A 21,488-nucleotide genomic window follows, 5' to 3' on the forward strand; every position below is an offset into this window, starting at 1 on the left:
TTGTACCATGTATCAATACTTTATTCCTTTTAATGGCTGAATAATATTCCATTGTATGGATATCCCACATTGTGTCTCTCTGTTCAACAGTTGATGGACATTTGAGCTGTTTTCACCTTTTGGTTATTGTCAATAGTGCTGCTATGAACATTCCTCTACAAGTTTTTAATTTGAAAAACTGTTTTCAGTTCTTTTGGGTATATACCTATGAGTAGATTTGCTGGGTTGTATAATAATCCTATGTTTAACTATTGTTGACCCTTAAACAATGTGGGGGTTAGGGGTACAGACCCTACACAAAGTTGAAAATCCATATATAGCTTATAGTTGGACCTCCATATATACAATTCCTCCGTATCTGTGGTTCCTCTATATACGTGACTCTGCATCTGCCGATTCATCCAACTGCAGATCATGTAGTACTATAGTATTTACTATTGAAAAAAGTCCATATATAAATGCACTCATGCAGTTGAAACTCATATTGTTCAAGAATCAACTCTAATCAAAGAAATGCCAAAGTACTTTCCACAGTGGCTGCACTATTTTATATTCCCACCAGCAGTGTATGAGGGTTCCCATTCCACACACCTCACCAACACATAATTTTCTTTTTTATTAATTATGGTCATCCTGGTAGCTGTGAAGTGGTATCTAATTGTGGTTTTGATTTGCATTTTCCTCATGACAAATAACATTGAGTATCTTTTCATGTGTTCATTGGTCACTTGTATATCATGTTTGGAGAAATATCTATTCAAGTCCTTTGTACATTTTTTATATAAATTTTACAGGTTACTTTCCACTTACAGTTATTATAAAATATTGGCTATATTCACCGTGTTGTACAATACATCCTTGCATCTCTCTTACACCCCATAGTTTGTACCTCCCACTCCTCCACCCCTATATTTCCCCTCCCCCCTCCCCACTGGTAACCACTAGTTTATTCTCTATATCTGCAAGTCTGCTTCTTTTTTGTTATATTCACTAGTTTGTTGTATTTTTTAGATTACACATATAAGTGACATCATATAGTATTTGTCTTTGTCTGAATAATATCACTTAGCATAATGCCCTCCAAGTCAATCCATATTGCTGCAAAGAGCAAAATTTCATTCTTTTTTATGGCTGAGTAGTATTCCATTGTATATATATCACATCTTCTTTAGCCATTCATCTGTTGATGGACACTTAGGTTGTTTCCATATCTTGGCAATTGTAAATAATGCTGCTATGAACATTGTGGTGCATACATCTTTTTGAATTAGTGTGTTTGGTTTTTTCAGATATATACTCAGGAGTGGAATTGCTGGGTCATATGGTAGTTCTATTTCTAGTTTTTTGAGAAATCTCCATACTGTTTTCCATAATGGCTGCACCAATTTACATTTCCATCTACAGTGTAAGAAGGCTCCCTTTTCTCTGCATCCTTGCCAACATTTGTTATGTGTGTTCTTTTTGATGATAGCCATTCTGATAGGTGTGTGGTGATATAGCACTGTGGTTTTGATTTGCACTTCCCTGATTAGTGATGTTGAGCATCTTTTCATATGCCTGTTGGATTAAAGAACTAAATGTAAGACAGGATACTATAAAACTCCTTGAGGAAAACATAGGCCAAAGACTCTTTGACATAAATTGCAACAATATTTTTTTGGATCTGTCTCCTAAAGCAAAGGAAATAAAAGCAAAAATAAATGAATGGGACCTAATTAAACTTAAAAGCTTTCACACAGCAAAAGAAACCATCCACAAAATGAAAAGACAACCTACTGAATGGGAGAAAATATTTGCAGATGATATGACCAATAAGGGATTAATATCCAACATATATAAACAGCTCATACAACTCAACATCAAAAAAAAAAACCTGATTTAAAAATAAGCAGAAAAACTTCATATATTTTTAAACTGGATAGTTTCTTTTTGTTGTTTTTGAGTTGTAAGAGTTTCTTGTTTTTTTTTTTTTTTTTTTTAGTTTTGATCACTTTATAATTAATACATTTTCAGTAAAAGACAAAGTTTGACAAATTTCTCTGTTTTTTGTTGTCTTAGGTAGCTAAAAGCAAACATCTGCTCTTAATTTCTAAGCAAATTTAATGGTGTGTCTTTCTAGTTAATTTTCTTATTTTCCCTTTCCGTACTTACATACTTTATTACTATTATAGTTTAGAAAATGTGATCTCCTATTTGAGCTAAAACTAAGGACTTTTTTCCCCTTTTTTTTTACATCTTTATTGGAGTATTATTGCTTTACAATGTTGTGTTAGCTTCTGCTGTACAACAAAGTGAATCAGCTATATGTATACTTATATCTCCATATCCCCTCCCTCTTGAGCCTCCCTCCCACCCTCCCTATCCCACCCCTCTAGGTCGTTAAGGACTTTTTGAAAAAAAACTTTTTATTTTATATTGGAGTATAGGTGATTAACAATGTTGTGTTAGTTTCAGGTGTACAGCAAAGTGTGTTAGATTCAGGTGTACAGCAAAGTAATTCAGTTACACATATACATGTATCTATTCTTTTTCAAATTCTTTTCCCATTTAGGTTGTTACATAATATTGAGCAGAGTTCCCTGTGCTATACAGTAGGTCCTTGTTGGTTATCCTTTTTATTTTTATTGGAGTATAGTTGCTTTTCAATGTTGTGTTAGTTTCTACTGTACAGCAAAATGAATCAGCTATACATATACATATATCCCCTCTGTTTTTGGATTTCCTTCCTATTTAGGTCACCACAGTGCATTAAGTAGAGTTCCCTGTGCTATTCAGTATGTTCTCATTAGTTACCTGTTTTATACATAGTGTCAATAGTGTATATGTGTCAATCCCAACCTTCCAATTCCTCCCACCTTCTCCTTTCCCCCTTGGTATCCATACATTTGCTCTCTACGTCTGTGTCTCTATTTCTGCTTTGTAAATAAGATCATCTATAAGATTTTTTTTAATGTAATCTGGATACTAGACCTTTATCAGATACATAATTTACAAATATTTTCTCCTATTCTGTATGTTGTCATTTAATTTTCTTGAGAATTACATGAAGTCCATTTATCTATTCTTGTCTTTTGTTGCTCATACTTTTAGTGTCATATCAAAGAAACCATTGTCAAATACGAGGTCATGAAGATTTATCCCCATGTTTCTTCTAAGAATTTAAAGTTTTAGTTCTAACATTTCAGTCTTTTAAACCACTAAAAACACTTTTTGTATATGGCATGAGGTAAGGGTCCAAATTTATTGGATGGCATGTGGATATCCAGTTGTTGCAGCACCAGTTTTGAAGAGGATATTATTCCTCATTGAATGGTCCTGACATCTTTTTCAAAAACCAATTGACAACAGATATTTATTTGTTGATTCTCAATTCTGTTCCATTGATCTATATGGCTACCCTTATACTAGAATGACACTTTTTATTATTGTAACTTTGTAGTAAGTTTTTAATCAAGATGTATGAATTCTCCAAATTTGTTCTTTCTTTTCAAGATTGTTTTGGCCATTCAGGGCCCCTTGCATTCCTATATAAATTTTAGGATTGTTTTTTTCATGTCTGCAAAAGTGTTGTTGTTATTTTCTAGCAACTGCACTGAATCTGTAGATCACATTTGGCAGTATTATTATCTTAAAAATATTATCTTCCAATCCATGAATATGGAATGTCTTTCCATTTATTTAGGACTTTTTAAATTTCTTTCAGCACATTTTGTATTTTCAGTGTTTATGTCTTATACTTCCTTAGTTAAACTTATCCCTAGGCATGCTATTATTTTTAATGTTACTTTAAATACAATTGTTTTACTAATTTCATTTTTGGGTTGTTGATTGCCAATACATGAAAATGCAACTGATTTTTTTGTTTGTTGATTTTGTATCTTGCAACTTTGCTTGAATTTTTTATTAGCTTTAATAGACTTTTTTGGTAAATCCTTAGGATTTTTTATATATACAATCATGTCATCTGTGACTAGAGATAGTTTTACTGCTTCCTTTTAAAATTATATACCTTTTATTTCTTTTTCTTGCCTAATTGTTCTCTCTAGAACTTTAGTACAATGTTGAATAGATGGGATGAAAATGAGCATCCTTTTCTTGATCCTGATCCTAAGGGTAGGATTTTAGTCTTTCACCATTGAGTATGATGTTACCTGTGGATTTTTCATAAAACCCTCTTCAGCTTAAGGAAGTTCATTTCTACTCCTACTTTGTTAAGTGCTTTTATTATGAAAGGGTGTTGAATATCATCAGTTGTGTTTTTTTGCATTATTTAATATGATCACATTTTTTAATGCCTTCATTCTATTACTGTAGTGTCAAAGATGGACTGATTTTCATATGCTGAACCACCCTTGCATTCTTGATAATCTTCACTTTGAAATGGTTTATATTTCTTTTAATATGCTTCCGGATTTGATTGGCTAGTATTTTGTTGAGAACTTCTCCATCTATATTCATAATGTATATAGTCTACAATTTTCTTTTATTGCAATGTCCTTTCCTGCATTTGTAATAAAGGTAATGATAGTCTCATAGAACAAGTTATGATGTACTCCCTCTTCTATTCTTTTGGAAGAGTTTGAGAAGGATTGGTATTAATTCTAATTTTAAAGGTTTGGTAGAATTCATCAGTGAAACCATATGGTCCTGAGATTTTCCTTGTTAAAATTTTTTATTACTTATGTAATTTATTCTCTTATTGCATAATAAGGATCCTGGAAGGATAAGAAAGAGAAAATGGGATCAAAAATGTATTTGAAGAAAACTTCCCCAACCTAAAGAAGGAAAAAGATATCCAAGTACAAGAAGCACAGAAGGTCCCAAACAATATGAACCCAAACAGACTTGCAACAAGACACATCATAATTAAATGGCAAATTTAAAAATAGAGGATTCTAAAGCAGTGAGAGAAAAACAAAGAGTCAGTTACAAAGGAACCCCCATAAGGCTATCAGCTGATTTCTCCACAGAAACTGCAGGCCAGAAGAGAGCGGCAAGATATATTCAAACTCCTGAAAGGGAACAATCTACAGCCTAGGATACTATACCCAGGAAGATTATCATTTAGAACAGAAGGAGAGGTAAAGAATTTCTCAGATAAGCAAAAACTAAAATAATTCAGCAATATTAAACCTATCCTAAAAGAAATATTGAAAGGTCTTCTCTAAAAGAAAAGAAAAGAAGCAAGAATATACAGGAAAGGGAAAATCAAATAGGAAAAGCAAATATATAAAAACATTGTAGATCATTTAAATAAGCCAATACATAGATTTTAAAAAGCAATAAAATTTTTTGTGAAAACAATTATAACTACAATGAACAGCAAAAGGCTAAGCATGAAGATGTAAAATAGGACATCAAGATCACAATATGTGGGAAGGGGAGTAAGAAAATGTAGATTTTTTGGATTTCCCTGATGGTGCAGTGGTTAAGAATCTACCTGCCAATGCAGGGGACAAGGGTTCCATCCCTGGTCCGGGAAGATTCCACATGCTGCAGAAACACTAAGCCCATGTGCTACAACTACTGATCCTGTACTCTAGAGCCCATGAACCACAACTATTGAGCCCACACACCACAACTACTGAAGCCCACACTCTCTAAAGCCAGCATGCTGCAACTACAGAGCCTGCATGCTGCAACTACTGAAGCCTGTGTGCCTAGAGCCCATGCTCTGCAACAAGAGAAACCACCACAATGAGAAGCCCGTGAACCTGCAAGGAAGAGTAACCCCTCTCACCACAACTAGAGAAAGCCTGCACATAGCAACAAAGACCCAACACAGACAAAAATTTAAAAAAAAAATTTTTTTAAATAAAAAAAAGAAAATGCAGTTTTTTTAATAATGTGTTTGAGCTTATATTACTACCAATCTAAAGCAAGTATATATATTAATGGGCCAACACACTTGAAAATGAGGGTAACCACAAATCAAAAACATAAAATAGATTCACAAAAATCCAGAAGAAGAGAAGTCAAGCATAATTCAAAAGAAAACCATCAAACCACAGGAGGGAAAACAAAAATAAAAAGAAAGGAACAGAGAAGAAATATAAAATCAATTGGAAAACATGGTTTAAAATGGCAATAAATATTGGGTTAGCCAAAAATTTGTTTGGGTTTTTCTGTAAGAGCAGATCAAAAAACATAGAGTGGCATATTGGATAATAAAACAAGGACTTACAATATGCTGCCTACAAGAGACCCCTCAGAGATTGTAAGTGAGGAGATGGAAAAAGATATATCATGCAAATAGAAATGACAAGAAAGCAGAGGTAGCAATATTCATGTCAGATAAAATAGATTTTAAAACAAAGGCCATAAAGAAACATAAAGAAGGGCATTATGTAATGATAAAAGGATCAATAAAAGAAGAGGATATTACACTAATGAACATATATGCACCTAATATAGGAGCACCTAAATACATAAAACAAATACTAACAGACATAAAGGGAGAAACTGATGGGAAAACAATAGTAGTAGGAGAGTTTTACACCCCACTGACATCAAAGGACAGCTCTTTCAGACAGAAAATCAATAAGGCAACAGATGTCCTAAATGACACAATAGAACAGTTGGACTTAATTGATATTTTCAGGACATTACATCCAAAATAACCAGCATACACATTCTTTTCAAGTGCACTTGGTACATTCTCTAGCATAGACCAGGTATTAGGACACAAAACAATCCTCAACAAGTTGGAGAGGATAGAAAGTATTTCAAGCATTTTTCTAATCACAGTGGCATACAACTAGAAATCAACCACAGAAATATAAGTGAGAAAAAAAAGATTACATGGATTAGCAATATCTTAAAAGTTTTCAGTGTGGATATCTCACTCAGTTTTACTCAGATGAGTCCTATGTATTTTCTGCTACTTGATGTAAATTTAAATGATAATTTTTAATATAATTTGCCACTTGTTTGTTGGCTAGTATATGGAGATAAAATTTTTTGGTTTATCAATTTTGTGTGCATTAACTTTACCAAATTCACTTATTAATTATAAATGTTTATTGATCCATCTGGAATTTTAAAGTAAGTAATAAAGTCATTCTGAAAATTTAAATAATTGATTACAGGGAGACTAAACAACATGCTACTGAAAAACCAATGGGCCAACGATGAAATCAAAGAGGAAATTAAAAAATACCTAGAGACAAATGACAATGAAAACACAACCACACAAAATCTATGCGATGCAGCAAAAGCAGTCCTAAAAGGGAAATCCATAATGGTACAGGCCTCCTTCAAATAACAAGAAAAATCTCAAATAAGCAACCTAACCTACCACCAAAAAGAAGTAGAAAAAGAGGAACAAATAATACCCAAAGTCAGCAGAAGGAAGGAAATAATAAAGATCACAGAGGGAATAAAAATAGAAAAATTTTTTAAAGTAGAAAAAAATCAATAAAATCAAGAGCTGGTTTTTTTGAAAGGATAAAAAACGTTGATAAACTTCTGGCCAGGCTCACCAAAAAGAAAAGAGAGATGACCTAAATAAACTAAATAAGAAATGAAAGAGGAGAAATTACAAGTGATACCTCAGAAATACAATAAACCATAAGAGAATACTGTCAACAATTATTTGCCAGCAAATTGGACAACCCAGAAGAAAGTTACAAGTTTCTAGAAACATACAGCCCACCAAAGCTGAATCAGGAAGAAATAGGTAATTTGAACCAACCAATCACTAGAATTGAAATAGAATTTGTAAAAAACAAAAAACAAAAAACTCTCTGCAAACAAAAGTTCAGGAATGGATGGATTCACTGGAGAATTCTACCAAACATACAAAGAACTTATATCAATCCTTCTCAAACTCTTCCAAAAGATTGGAGAGTAGTGATCACTCCCAAAATCATTCTATGAAGCCACCATCACCCTGATACCAAAACCAGATGAAGACACTACCAAAAAGAAAATTACAGGCCAATATGTCTGATGAATATAGATGCAAAATTCTCAACAAAATATTAACAAACCAAATCCAACAACACAGAAAAAAGATCATACACCACGACCAAGTGGGATTCATCCCAAGTTCACAAGGATGGTTCAAAAGAGGCAAGTCAATCAATGTAATATACCACATCAACAAAAGAAAAGACAAAAACCACATGATCATCTCATTAGATGCAGAAAAAGCACTTGATAAAATTCAACATACATTCATGATAAAAACTCTTACCAAAGTGGGTATAGAGGAAACATATCTCAACATAATGAAAGCCATTTATGACAAACCCACAGCCAATACAATACTCAATGGTGAAAAGCTGAAAGCCTTCCTGCTAAGATCTGGAAAAAGACAAGGATGCCCACTCTCACCACTTCTATTCAACATAGTATTGGAAGTCCTAGCCACAGCAGTCAGATAAGAAAAAGAAATAAAAGGTATCTAAATTGGAAGGGAAGGGGTAAAATTGTCACTATATGCAGGTGACATGATACTATATATAGAAAACCCTAAGGACTTCACACAAAAACTATTAGATCTAATAAATGAATTCAGCAAAGTAGCAAGAAACAGGATTAACACTCAGAAATCAGTTGCATTTCTTTACACTAACAATGAAATATCAGAAATGTAAATATCAGAATGTAAAAAAAACTCATGAATTGGTCATCCACCACACTGGGTTCTAGTCTCAGAAGATACAGGTCAGGGAGCACCGGTTGTCAGCATAGCAGCATCCCACATTTCTAATTGAGGCTTGCAGCCCAGATTTTCCCTTTGGTCTAGTTTGAAGGATCCAGATATGTAAAGATTATATTCTAGATAAATCATGGGCTATCCTGAAAGAAATTCACCAGTAAATTATTCCAGTTTCTCTGACCTTCCTGGAGTATATCCAGTAAGGCATCTCATTCATGTCTGGAAAGCAAATATATCATTTATTGCAACTTCATCATGGAGCGATGTATTGGTTTAAAGTATGATCAACACAATTTGGTCATTGTGAGTATGCCAGATGGGTCCACTGTTTACTACACATATGTAACTCTAGAGATTCTTATGCCCAAGAGAGGAGACATACTCTTGGGTGTCTAGGGCAAGGGAAATATGTGTTGTTATTCAGGAGCTGGAAGCTTCAGCATGACAGGAAAGAATTGAAAAATCCTGGTCTACACATCACTTTACCTTGTTTGAAGCTTGTTTCTTTGGCTTGCTTCATTGGAGTGTTTTCTCTCTCCTGGGGCTGACATTGTGTGTTATGTATCATGCATGTGACATGTAGAAGTTTCAGAACCCAGAGTCATATAGATCAGTAAAAGTTTATTTATGTATTTTAGTTTGAAATCTATTTAAAATACCACTGGGCATAATTCATATATTCCAAAATTAGTTTGACCCTCTGCTCATGAGATTCTTTTTATGGTATGTGACAGCAAATTTGGACTTCCATCCCCAATAAACTTTGAGGTTGGAGGACACAAAAGGTTTTGCTCAGACCTAAATTCTGTCTGAAAAAAAAGGGTAAATATTATAAGCCCTTTCTAACCTCTCCAGGAGCAGAAATGATTTACAGCTGTGGCATTTAACCATAATTCCTTGATCTCATTTGAGAAGAGTTCAGTAAGAAACAATGTCTTGATTTTTGTTTGTTTTGTTTGTTCCCTGTTTTCTTGTCTTGCTTACCAGCAATCCATTGTAATTCATGAGTTAGTATGGCAGCAGGCTGAGTGTTCCCTGGAGCTCATTAAATGAACTTTTTTCCTAAAAAAAACAAACAAAAAAACCCCCCAAAAACAATATCTTTTAAAATCACAACAACAACAAAAAAATACCTAGGAATAAACCTGACCAAGGAGGTGAAAGACTTATATGCTGAGAACTATAAAACATTAATAAAGGAAATTAAAGAGGATTCAAAAAATGGAAAGATATCCCATGCTATTGGATTGGAAGAATTAATGTTGTTAAAATGTCAATACTACCCAAAGAGGTGTACAGATTTAATGTGATCCTTATCAAATTACCCATGACATTTTTCACAGAACTAGAACAAATCATCTTAAAATTTATATGGAGCCACAAAAGCCCTAGAATTGTCTAAGCAATCCTGAGAGAAAAGAACAAAGATAGAGGCATAACCCTCTCAGACTTCAGACACCACCGTAAAGATACAGTGATCAAAACAGTGTGTTGTTGGCACAAAACAGACATATGGATCAGTGGAACACAATAGAGAGCCCAGAAATAAGCCCACACAACTATGGTCAATCAATCTTCAACAAAGGAGGTAAGAATGTACAATGGAGAAAAGGCAGTCTGTTCAGCAAGCGGTGTTGGGAAAACTGGACAGCTACATGTAAAAGAATGAAATTAGAACACTCCCTAACACCATACACAAAAATAAACTCAAAATCGATTAAAGACCTAAATGTAAGGCCAGATACTATAAAACTCTTAGGGGAAAACATAGGCAGAACACTCTTTGACATAAATCGCAGCAAGATCTTTTTTGACCCACCTCCCAGAATTATGGAAACAAAAAAAAACAAGTGGGACCTAATTAAACTCAAAAGCTTTTGCACAGCAAAGGAAACCATAAACAAACAAAAAGGCAACCTACTGAATGGGAGAAAATATTTGCAAATGATTTGATTGACAAGGGATTAAGTTCCAAAATAAAACAGCTCATACAGCTCAATATAAAAAAAACCAAACAACGTAATCATAAAATGGTCAGATGACCTAAACAGACATTTCTCCAGAGACGTACAGATGCCCAACAAGTACATGAAAAGATGCTTAAATCGCTAATTATTAGAGAAACGCTAATCAAAACTGTAATGAGGTTTCACCTCACACCAGTCAGAATGGCCATGATTAAAAAGTCTACAAGTAATAAATGCTGGAGAGAGTGTGGAGAAAAGGGAACCTCCTACCCTGCTGGTCAGAATATAAATTAGTGCAACCACTACAGAGAAGAGTATAGAGGTTCCTTAAAAAATTAAAAATAGATTTACTATATGATCCAGCAATCCCACTCCTGGGCATATATCCAGAAAACACAAAAACTCTAATTTGAAAAGATGCATGCACCCAAATGTTCATATCAGATCTAGTTGCAATAGCCAAGATATGGAAGCAACCTAAGTGTTCATTGACAGATGAATAAAGTAGATGTGGTATATATATACAATGGAATATTACTCAGCCATAAAAAAACAATGAAATAATGCCATTTGCAGCAACATGGATGGGCCTAGAGATTATTATACTAAGTGAAATAAGTCAGACAGAGGATGATAAATATCACATGATATCACTTATATGTGGAATCTAAAAAATGATACAAATGAACTTATTTACAAAACAGAAACAGACTCAAAGACATAGAAAACAAATATATGTTTACCAAAGGGGAAAGGGGTGTGGGATAAATTAGGAGTTTGGGATTAACAGATACACACTACTATAAATAAAATAGATAAATAACAAGCACCTACTGTATAGCATGGGGAACTATATTCAATATCTTGTAATAACCTATAATGGAAAAGAATCTGAAAAAGAATATATATATATGTGTGTGTATGTATGTATATATATATATATATATATATATATATATATATATATATAATTGAATCACTTTGCTGTATACCTGAAACTAACACAACATTGTAAATCAACTATACTTCAATAAAAAAGTCAGAAAAACTCAAATAAATATATGTATTAAAAAGAAAAAATTAATAAGCATAAACCTCAATTAAAGTTGATAGCCCGGAAAAGGGCGCTATGTCTTGCAATGCTAGGAAAGGCCAATGAAAGGAAGGAAGAGCTCTTCTTTCCTGGCAACAATTCAGCCAATGAAAAGCCATGGACTCTGTTTACTGTACCCCTCCAAACTTCCTTTTCCCTTTCTATAAGAGTTCTCCTTCCCTTGCTATGTGGGCACTTATACATGGCTCACCATGGTTGCAGATCTCGAACTACAACTCTTTGCTGATCCCAAATAAACACATTTTGCCTGGAGAAATAACTGGCAGTCCGTTTATTTTAGGTCAAGACTAATAAACTGTTCTTTCAAAAGCAGTTGTCTCTGTGTCTGTCATCCTGCCATACCTGATTAAACCTCAGTTGCTTTTTAAAACATTGGGGCAAAGTTGTGGTCAAAATGGAAGGGAATCCATTACAGGAGATCTTTCTGACATTCAAAATGATTCTGTCTACTAAGCATAATTTATTCACCAACTTTTCAGTCACATGTGAAGATAATAACTTACCTGGTAATTTCTCTAACCAGATCATGACAGGTGACCCTCCACCAGCAATGTCAATAACTGGGGGAAAGTTTGAATTCATCATAAATCCTTAGAACTATGTTTTGAGAGGAAAAATAATTCTATTTATGTGAGAATTCCCAGTGATTGAAATTAAGTTGTAAAAATCGTGTTGCAAACACTAATTTTCAGACAAGTACTCAGCCTTCACACCTCTCAGTCTCCATGGCTGTGGTAGAACTTGCATTCAATTGTTGTACTGATGATGTCATCTATGACAAAGTAGTAGACATTGGAAGAGTTGTCCCTGTGGGTTCAGTATCTATTCAACACAGTGTGGAAGGAAAGATGTTTTTAAGGAAACTGTGCTTACTTTCATTCCTCTCACCATTTGAAGTTAAAACTAAGTTTTATAATTCAGAGATGAGTGACTTGTTTCTTGAAATCCAGATTCAGAATATTTCATCTTCAACTGTCTTTATACAAAAGGTTTTCTTAAAGCCGTCTGAAATGTACACTGGGGCAGAATTAAATACTGTCTATCAGGCTGGAGAAGATGAGTGTACCTTTGGAATGAGAACATTTTTGCAGTCAATGGAAGGACGCCAGTATTTATACCACCTTCAGCTCAAGCAGAAATTTTCAGAGAAAGCTGCTACCATTAGAGGACTAGCAAAATGGGAAAATTGGATATAGTGTGGAAAAGAAATCTAGGTGAAATGGCAATGCTACAGACAATTAAAATTGAACGAGAGCCTCCAGGTTATGGAAACATGAGGCTGTCTTTGGAGACAGTCCCAGATACTGTAATTCTAGAAGAGCCTTTTCATATTACCTGTAAGATAACAAACCACAGTGACTGGAAAATGAAATTGGTTTTGAAGATGTGTGATACAGATTCTATTTGTTGGTGTGGTGATTCAGGAAGATATCTTGGAAAGCTACCTCCAAGTTCAACACTCAATTTTACCCTGACACTACTCTCCTTACAACTGGGCCTACAAAGTGTCTCTGGCATACAAATAACAGACAAATTATTAAAGAAAATATACATCTGTGATGATGTGGCAAAAGTTTTTGTAATACTTTCCATGGTTAAAATGAGAAGCTGAAGAAAATTTCCAGTATTATGCTCTCCAGGGCATTTCACAGAAAAGCTTTTCATAGTTTTGTTAGCAGCAAAATGACCAACTAATAACAAACATACAGGCAGATTATTTTCATTTACGTTCTTTGAAACCGTGAATGCATTAAGAATTAAACATATATTGATCTCAAAAAGAACAATCTTGACTTTGATCTTATTTGAAGTACTTTCCAATTCTAAATTTGTATGTTTCCTAATATTTGTGACTTGATTAAGGTCATTACAGGTAGTCGTTGAAATTTTTTTTTTCAGAATGAGGTCACCATTTAAAAATGATTACAACTGCTTTCCAGAAATCCTTAATAATCCTAAAAGCATTCAACACTTCCTTTTTCAGTAAAGCTGGTATTGAGAGAACATAAAATCTTAGAAGTCTATTGATAATTTAATTAAAATAATTATTATGGTTTACTTCGTAAAATTTAAGCTTACACTGTTTTATTATTTTCCTCTTTCATTTTCACTCAACAGAGAACGATCAATGGCAGTGCTTAATATAATTAAGGATGGTCCTTATTATTTAAATTTGTTGACATTTGCTACTTGGAAAATACATAATCTTTTCTAATAGTACTCCAAATTATTGGGGCTATAGGAGCGCATTTATGTGACACACTGAACTGTCTCTTTTCCATTTACTTATCTTGGTAAAATTCTGTGAACTGTGGAGCTGGTTTATTTCCATCAGTTATTCCTGCAAGGGCCCTGTGAATACTACTTGGATTACTCACTTTGTTCTTACCCATTAACATAATACATTCTTTCCCTTTTATCCCAAACCAAAAATCAGCCTTTAAAAAATAAACTTAAAATGGACCACTTCCTTTCTTAAGTAGATTTAGTAGGTTCATAAATTTTGGTATGGGGTCTGGAACTCTAAACCAAAATGGACACTTAACCAGTGAGTGAAAGAGCAAGGACTTGTTCTTACCTCTGTCTCCCACAAAACCTGATCTCCTAATCATTGTTGAGGCTGGAATGAGGAAGGGATGTGTATTAGAATTTTTTAGTGCTATCTTTAAAAAAGTATTCTCCAATATTTTATTCACATATCAGTTTTTCTTGAGGAAAATAAAACCATCTCAGACATTAGCTGATCATTGACTTTTGAGAATACAAGATCCATGTTTCAATAATGATATTTTCCTTAAGTCTCTACTCTTCCACATTGAGTTTTTTTTTCATGCTTAAGCACAGATTTCTTACTGTAGAGGCAATTCATGAATGCTTTATCCATAGAAATAACAAATTATAGACTCCCTCCATTTGCTCCTTTAGGCCCAGGAGTGGTAGTGGATTTCCTGCTATTTTTAGCTTTGGGTTACTGTCTTTATCTCCTTTCAGCTTTCCTGACTCTCTGGCCACATCTGTGTAAATAATTCCTTTACTAACTGTGACCCCACTTTCTCTTTTCTGTTGAAGACCTGGCTGATCAACATAAGCAGACATACATAAACATACACATACACACACTACACACAAGTCCATATCCCATAAGCCCCTTAGACACACTATGACATTGAAATTAATGGCAAAAAGTGATGAAGGAACATGTTTTACTCATGGAGCACAAACATTTCTGGGATCCTTGAGTGAAAATTGCTAAGAAATCAAAGGCAAGTGATGAAGTAAAAGGCAGGATGAAAAGCAGGGGTTAGGTAACAGATCATGGATTTCATTTTATGCCATGTTAGTATGTTAGACTTAACTTTGTGAATGGTCATACTTAGGAGCAATCATCTTGTGGTTAAATATGCATTTCCATTTCTCCTCTCACCTGTGTTTGGATTATAGATATACAAGAGGAATGGCAATTGAACCAGTTTTTATACTTCTGCCTTCATTCAGGCAGTAAACAAAGAGAGGTTTCACTAGGCCAGTGGTAGCATGAATGTAGAAGTAGTTACAGAGAGAACAATGTTTGCAGAATTAAATCAAGGCATCCAAGAATACAATTTGGGGAACAGCTGCAGCACCTGGGGCTTGTCACTTATGTGTGTTATCTCCTTGATTACAGACTATATTATTATTGAGAAAAGTTATAGGTAGCATAATTTTTCTTTTGTTACACTAGACAAGCGCTGCATGTAAGTATTGGTCACTGGTACCCTTCTGACTGAATTTCCCCTTTGTTTCATTTTCTTGCTATAGTTTCTAGTGTGAGTGACTGAATGGAAAGCAGAGCTCTTGTCTGACCTGAAGAACATGGGAAGATGAGCACATAGCTGAAGTTGGGGGGTCAGGGAAAACAATATCACATAAGGGTATCACAGAGTGGGACAGGTGCTGAATTCTGAAAGATTTCCATTTGAATCCCGTCTCCACTTCATGAATACTGTTTGACCTGGACATGCTTAATTACTTACTGCTAAAATGATGATAAAAAGAATGAGTTCTTATATTTATTGTGCCTTCATTACATATATAACCCTTTGTGTGGACATTGCACTTTTATTTCCACAACAATCCTATGAGATAGGTAAACTCTACTATAAATGATATACTTTTTGTACTTCTAACATGACAGTTAATTCCAGCTGATTAGAAAGACCCTTGTCTAAATTTTCACATAGAATCCCCTGAGACTTTTCCAATCAATCCCCCAGAATTTGATCATTCTATTCCATCCATTCTATTCCTAGGTGAGGGGATGAGAATATATGGTAGAAGGTGTCATCACCCTATAGGATGCAGAGTTCATCCAAAAGGTTTGCTGCATTCTTAAGCAGACAGAGGAGAGGCAGGAAGTGACCTGATGAGGTGCCTGTCCTACTGACCTAGTGCTTACTTAGCCACAACTCAAAAATAATACATGACTGTGGCTCTTAGTGTCACCAGTAGATTTCTATGGTCATTCCAAATGCTGAAGGAGTGGCTCTCACAGTGCTGGTGGCCAAAGGCATCCTTTGCCCTGACTACCAGCTTCACTTGAATCATCTGCCATGAGAGGAAGCCACTGGGCCATGGAAAGTGAGTGTGGTTCAGGATTCTTAGTCTCTGTTTAGGGGAGACAGTGTTCTCCCAGACCTCAACTCTAGATGCTCACTTGGTAAGAGTGCATGAGTTCAGCATAGTTTAAGGCTGGATCTCTGAACACACCCCAGTTCCCAGCTGTCCTCAAGGTTTTCTCATTTATGCTTGACTCAGTTACAAGTTACTACCTGGGCAAAGGCCCAGAAAAATCATCTTGCATTTGGGCTACCCACTTGGCCAGGGAGCACAGAAAAAAGGGTTTGTTCCAAGAGTCCGTGAAACCAGATCATTAGGGAATATATGGCTGATCTCTCTTCCCACATGAAATAGGGCCTATGAGACTCAAGCCTAGTTTAAGTTCTGAATTCTGTGGCTTTAGCTTGCTTTGGTCATCCTCATAATAACACTTTCTTACTTTCCCCCATTTAACAGTATGCAGAAATCTCACAATGATTTCATCACAATACATGTGTTTGGGAAGACATGTATTGCTCTTGGTCAATTTCCAGAAATGAAAATGCATTATTATTGCTGGGAGGTAAAAAGTGATTTTCAAATATAAACATTGGAGAGAGGAACAAGAGGTTTTGGTGTAAAGGAACCATTGGTTCCCTGAATTTTTTTGTTTTCTAATAATTCCAACATTTAAATATGATTGTACCAGCTTTTCAGAAGTCACTAGTAGTGGCTGCCACTTATTGTGTGACTCGAACTGCCATCCAGAGGATATGTAGTTTTCTTAGAAGCATTTTGATATTTAATTAAAATAATATAGTAAATTTGGTAATATTTTAGTTCTTCCTACAAAATAGAACTACTTAGAATTCTGTTTAAAATAATTGAGGCTAGTCCTCATTATTTAATCTTTTGACATAAGGTACCAGGACAGGACATTAATTTTTCTAATATTTTCACATTATTGGGTCACATTTATGTGAAACATTATACTGAAACTTTCAACTTTTGATATTTGCAACATTCAATTAGCAAAGGAAATGTTAAAATAGTTGACTTATTTCCATTGGTTATTATATCTATAGGGGGAGGGGTAAAATTACTTATCTTTTAACCAAACATAGTTAAAAATGGCTAAAGCCTAATGTAATTTTTTGCCTCTTATTCAAATCCAAAAATTGAACTTTTACCACTGAAAGTATTTAGAAGTGGGTTCATAAGTCCTGAAAGAAGAACCAGTATTTGCACTCACCTCTGTATCCCACAAAAATTTGAGCTCCTTTCCACTGTTGAGGCTTGCATGACAAAGAATTTGCTAGAGTGCTTATTGTTCATTTATTTTCATTCTTCCTATATTTTATTTTCATAGCGGTTTTTCTTTTGGAAAACAAAACCATTTCACATATTAACTAATTACTGACTTGATAATGTAAACACTTTACCTTTATTCTTTTTCTCTTTTTTTTCTCTTTTTTAAAAAAAGGAAGTATAGTTCATTTACAGTACTATATTAGTTTTAGGTGTACAACATAAGGATTCAATATTTTTATAGATTATATATGATATGAATACTTTATAGATTATACTACATTTAAAGTTATTACAAAATAATGGCTATACTCCCCTGTGCTGTACAATATATACTTGCTGCTTATTTATTTTATACATAGTAGTTTGTATCTCTTAATTTGCTACTGCTATCTTGTGACTCCCTCCTTCCTTCTCCCCACTGATAACCACTAGTTTGTTCTCTATATCTGTCAGTCTGTTTCTGTTTTGTTATATATATTTGTTTCTTTTATTTTTAGATTCCACATATAAGTGATAACATACAATATTTGTCTTTCTCTGTCTGGCATAATACCCTCTAGGTCCATCCATGTTACAAAGAACAGAATTTCATTCTTATGATTGAGTAATATTCCATTGTGTGTATATGCGTGTGTGTGTGTGTGTATATATATATATATATATATATATGTATGTATATATATATATATATATATATATGCCACATTTTCTTTATCCATTCATATGTTGATGGACACTTAGGTTGCTTCTTCCATGTCTTGGCTATTGTAAATAATGCTGCTATGAACATTGGGGTGTATGTATCTTTTTCAATTAGTATTTTTGTTTCCTTAAGATATATACACAGCAGTGGTAATGCTAGATCATATGAGAGCTCTATTTTTAGTTTTTTGAGGAACCCAATACTGTTTTCAAAAGGGGCTGCACCAATTTACATTCCCACCAACAATGTATGAGGGTTCCCTTTTCCCCACACCCTCTCCAACATTTGTTATTTGTCGACTTTTTGATGATAGCCATTCTGACAGGTATGAGGTGATACCTCATTATGGTTTTGATTTGTATTTCACTGATGATTAGCAATGTTGAGAATCTTTTCATGTGCTTTTTGGCCATCTATATGTCTTCCTTGGAAAAATGTCTATTCAGGTCACTTGCCCATTTTAAAATCAGGTTCTTTTAAAAATATTAAATTATATGAGCTATTTATATATTTTGGATATCAGCTCCTAATCAGTCATATCATTTGCAAATATTTTTTTCCCATTCAGTAGGCTGACTTTTTGTTTTGTCAATGGTTTCCTATGTTGTGCAAAAGCATTTAAGTTTAATTAGGTCCCATTTGTTTATTTTTGCCTTTGTTTCTTTTGCTTTAGGAGACCAATCCCAAAAATATTTCCATGATTTGTGTCAGTGTTCTACCTATGTTTCCTTCTAGGTGTTTTACAGTTTCTGGCCTTACATACAGATCTTTAATCCATTTTTATATTATTTTTGTATATGGTGTTAGAAAATGTTCTAATTTCATTCTTTTACATGAAGCTGTTCAGGTTTCCCAGCACCACTTGTGAAGAGACTGTCTTTTCTCCATTATTTATTCTCATCTCCTTTGTCATAGATTAATTGACCATAGGTGCATGGGTTTATTTCTGAGCGCTCTATTCTGTTCCATTGATCTGTGTCTGTTTTGTGCCAGTACTATACTACTTCGATTACTGTAGCTTTGTAGTATGGTCTGAAATCAGGGAGCGTGATACCTCTAGCTCTGTTCTCTGTTCTTTCTCAAGATTGTTTTGGCTATTTGGGGTCATTTATGTTTCCACACAATTTTTAAAATTAATTGTTCCAATTCTGTGAAATATGCCTTTGGTATTTTGATAGGAATTGCATTGAATCTGTAGAGTGCCTGGGTAGTATGGTCATTTTAACAATATTAATTTTTCCAGTCCATTAACACTGTATTTCTTTCCATCTGTTTGTGTCATCTTCAATTTCTTTCATCTTTGTCATATAGTTTTCCGATTACAGATCTTTAAACTCCTTAGGTCAGTTTATTCATATGTATTTTATTCTTTTTTGATGTTATGGTTAATAGGATTGTTTCCTTAATTTCTCTTTCTGATAGTTCACTGTTAGTGTATAGAAATGCAACAGATTTCTGTATATTAATTTTGTATCCTGCAACTTTATTGAGTTCATTGGTGAGCTCTAGTGGTTTTTTTGGTGGCTTCTTCAGGGTTTTCTATGTATTGTATCATGTCATCTGTGAACAGTGACAGTTTTACTTCTTCCTTTCCAGTTTGGATTCCTTTTATTTCTTTTACTTGTCTGATTGCCGTGACTAGGATTTCCACTGCCATGTTGAATAAAAGTGGCAAGTGTGGGCATCCTTATCTTGTTCTTGATCTTAGAGGAATTGCTTTCAGCTTTTCAACATTGAGTATGATGTTAGCTGTGGCCTTATCATATATGGCCTTTATTATATTGGGCTATGTTCCCTCTATACTCATCTTCTGGAGAGTTTTTTTTTTTTGAGGTGACCATAATTAATGTTTTATTTTATTTTATTTTATTTTTTTAACATCTTTATTGGAGTATAATTGCTTTACAATGGTGTGTTAGTTTCTGCTTTATAACAAAGTGAATCAGTTATACATATACATATGTTCCCATATCTCTTCCCTCTTGCATCTCCCTCCCTCCCATCCTCCCTATCCCACCCCTCTAGGTGGTCACAAAGCACAGAGCTGATCTCCCTGTGCTATGCGGTTGCTTCCCACTGGCTATCTATTTTATGTTTGGTAGTGTATATACGTCCATGCCACACTCTCACTTTGTCACATCTTACCCTTCCCCCTCCCCATATCCTCAAGTCCATTCTCTAGTAGGTCTGTGTCTTTATTCCCGTCTTGCCACTAGGTTCTTCATGACCTTTTTTTTTTTCCCTTAGATTCCATATATATGTGTTAGCATACTGCATTTGTTTTTCTCTTTCTGACTTACTTCACTCTGTATGACAGACTCTAACTCCATCCACCTCACTACAAATAACTCAATTTCATTTCTTTTTATGGCTGAGTAATATTCCATTGTATATATGTGCCACATCTTCTTTATCCATTCATCCGATGATGGACACTTAGGTTGCTTCCATGTCCTGGCTATTGTAAATAGAGCTGCAATGAACATTTTGGTACATGACTCTTTTTGAATTATGGTTTTCTCAGGGTATATGCCCAGTAGTGGGATTGCTGGGTCGTATGGTAGTTCTATTTTTAGTTTTTTTTTTTTATCATAAACGGATGTTGAATTTTCTCAAAAGTTTTTCTATATGTATTGAGGTGAAAATACTGTGTTTACTCTTCAATTCGTTAATGTGGTGTATGCATCACATCGATTGAATTTCTGATACTGAACCATCCTTGCATTCCTGGGATAAGTCTCACTTGATCACAATGTATGATCCTTTTAATGTATTGGTGGATTCAGCTTGTTGAGGATTTTTGCTTCTATGTTCATCAGTGATATTGGTTTGTAATTTCCCTTTTTGGTCATGTTTTTGTCTGGTTTTGGTATCAGGTGATTCTGGCTTCATAAAATGACTTTGGAAGTGTTCCTTCCTCTACAATTTATTGGAATAGTTTTAGAAGGATAGCTTCCCTGCTCTGGTGGGACAGCAGGACATGCCCCAGGGCTTGTATAGCATGTTGTTTGGGGAACCAGATCAAGCAAGAGTGTGCACTGGATTCCCTTGTCAAGTGAGGCCACTGATTTTATTCTGTAGATTGTGAAAGCCATGAGCTGTGATTTCTGTTCATGTGCCACTGTAAGCAGATCTGTTGGATGGACTACACAG

At 34.5% G+C, this 21,488-nt stretch overlaps 1 pseudogene across 1 annotated transcript in view; it reads left to right on the plus strand.

The window, feature by feature from the left end:
• Nucleotides 1-16,108: 16,108 nt before the first annotated feature.
• The window catches only part of LOC309620687 (large ribosomal subunit protein uL16 pseudogene), a 577,085-nt pseudogene continuing 571,705 nt past the window's right edge, over nucleotides 16,109-21,488 (plus strand). Inside the window, exon 1 of the transcript XR_014249892.1 lies at nucleotides 16,109-21,211. The product of XR_014249892.1 is annotated as a large ribosomal subunit protein uL16 pseudogene (transcript). The remainder of the gene's footprint in view (nucleotides 21,212-21,488) is intronic.

This window comes from Balaenoptera borealis, assembly GCF_965194805.1.
Source record: "Balaenoptera borealis genome assembly, chromosome: X".
NCBI classification, from domain to species: Eukaryota; Metazoa; Chordata; class Mammalia; order Artiodactyla; family Balaenopteridae; genus Balaenoptera; species Balaenoptera borealis.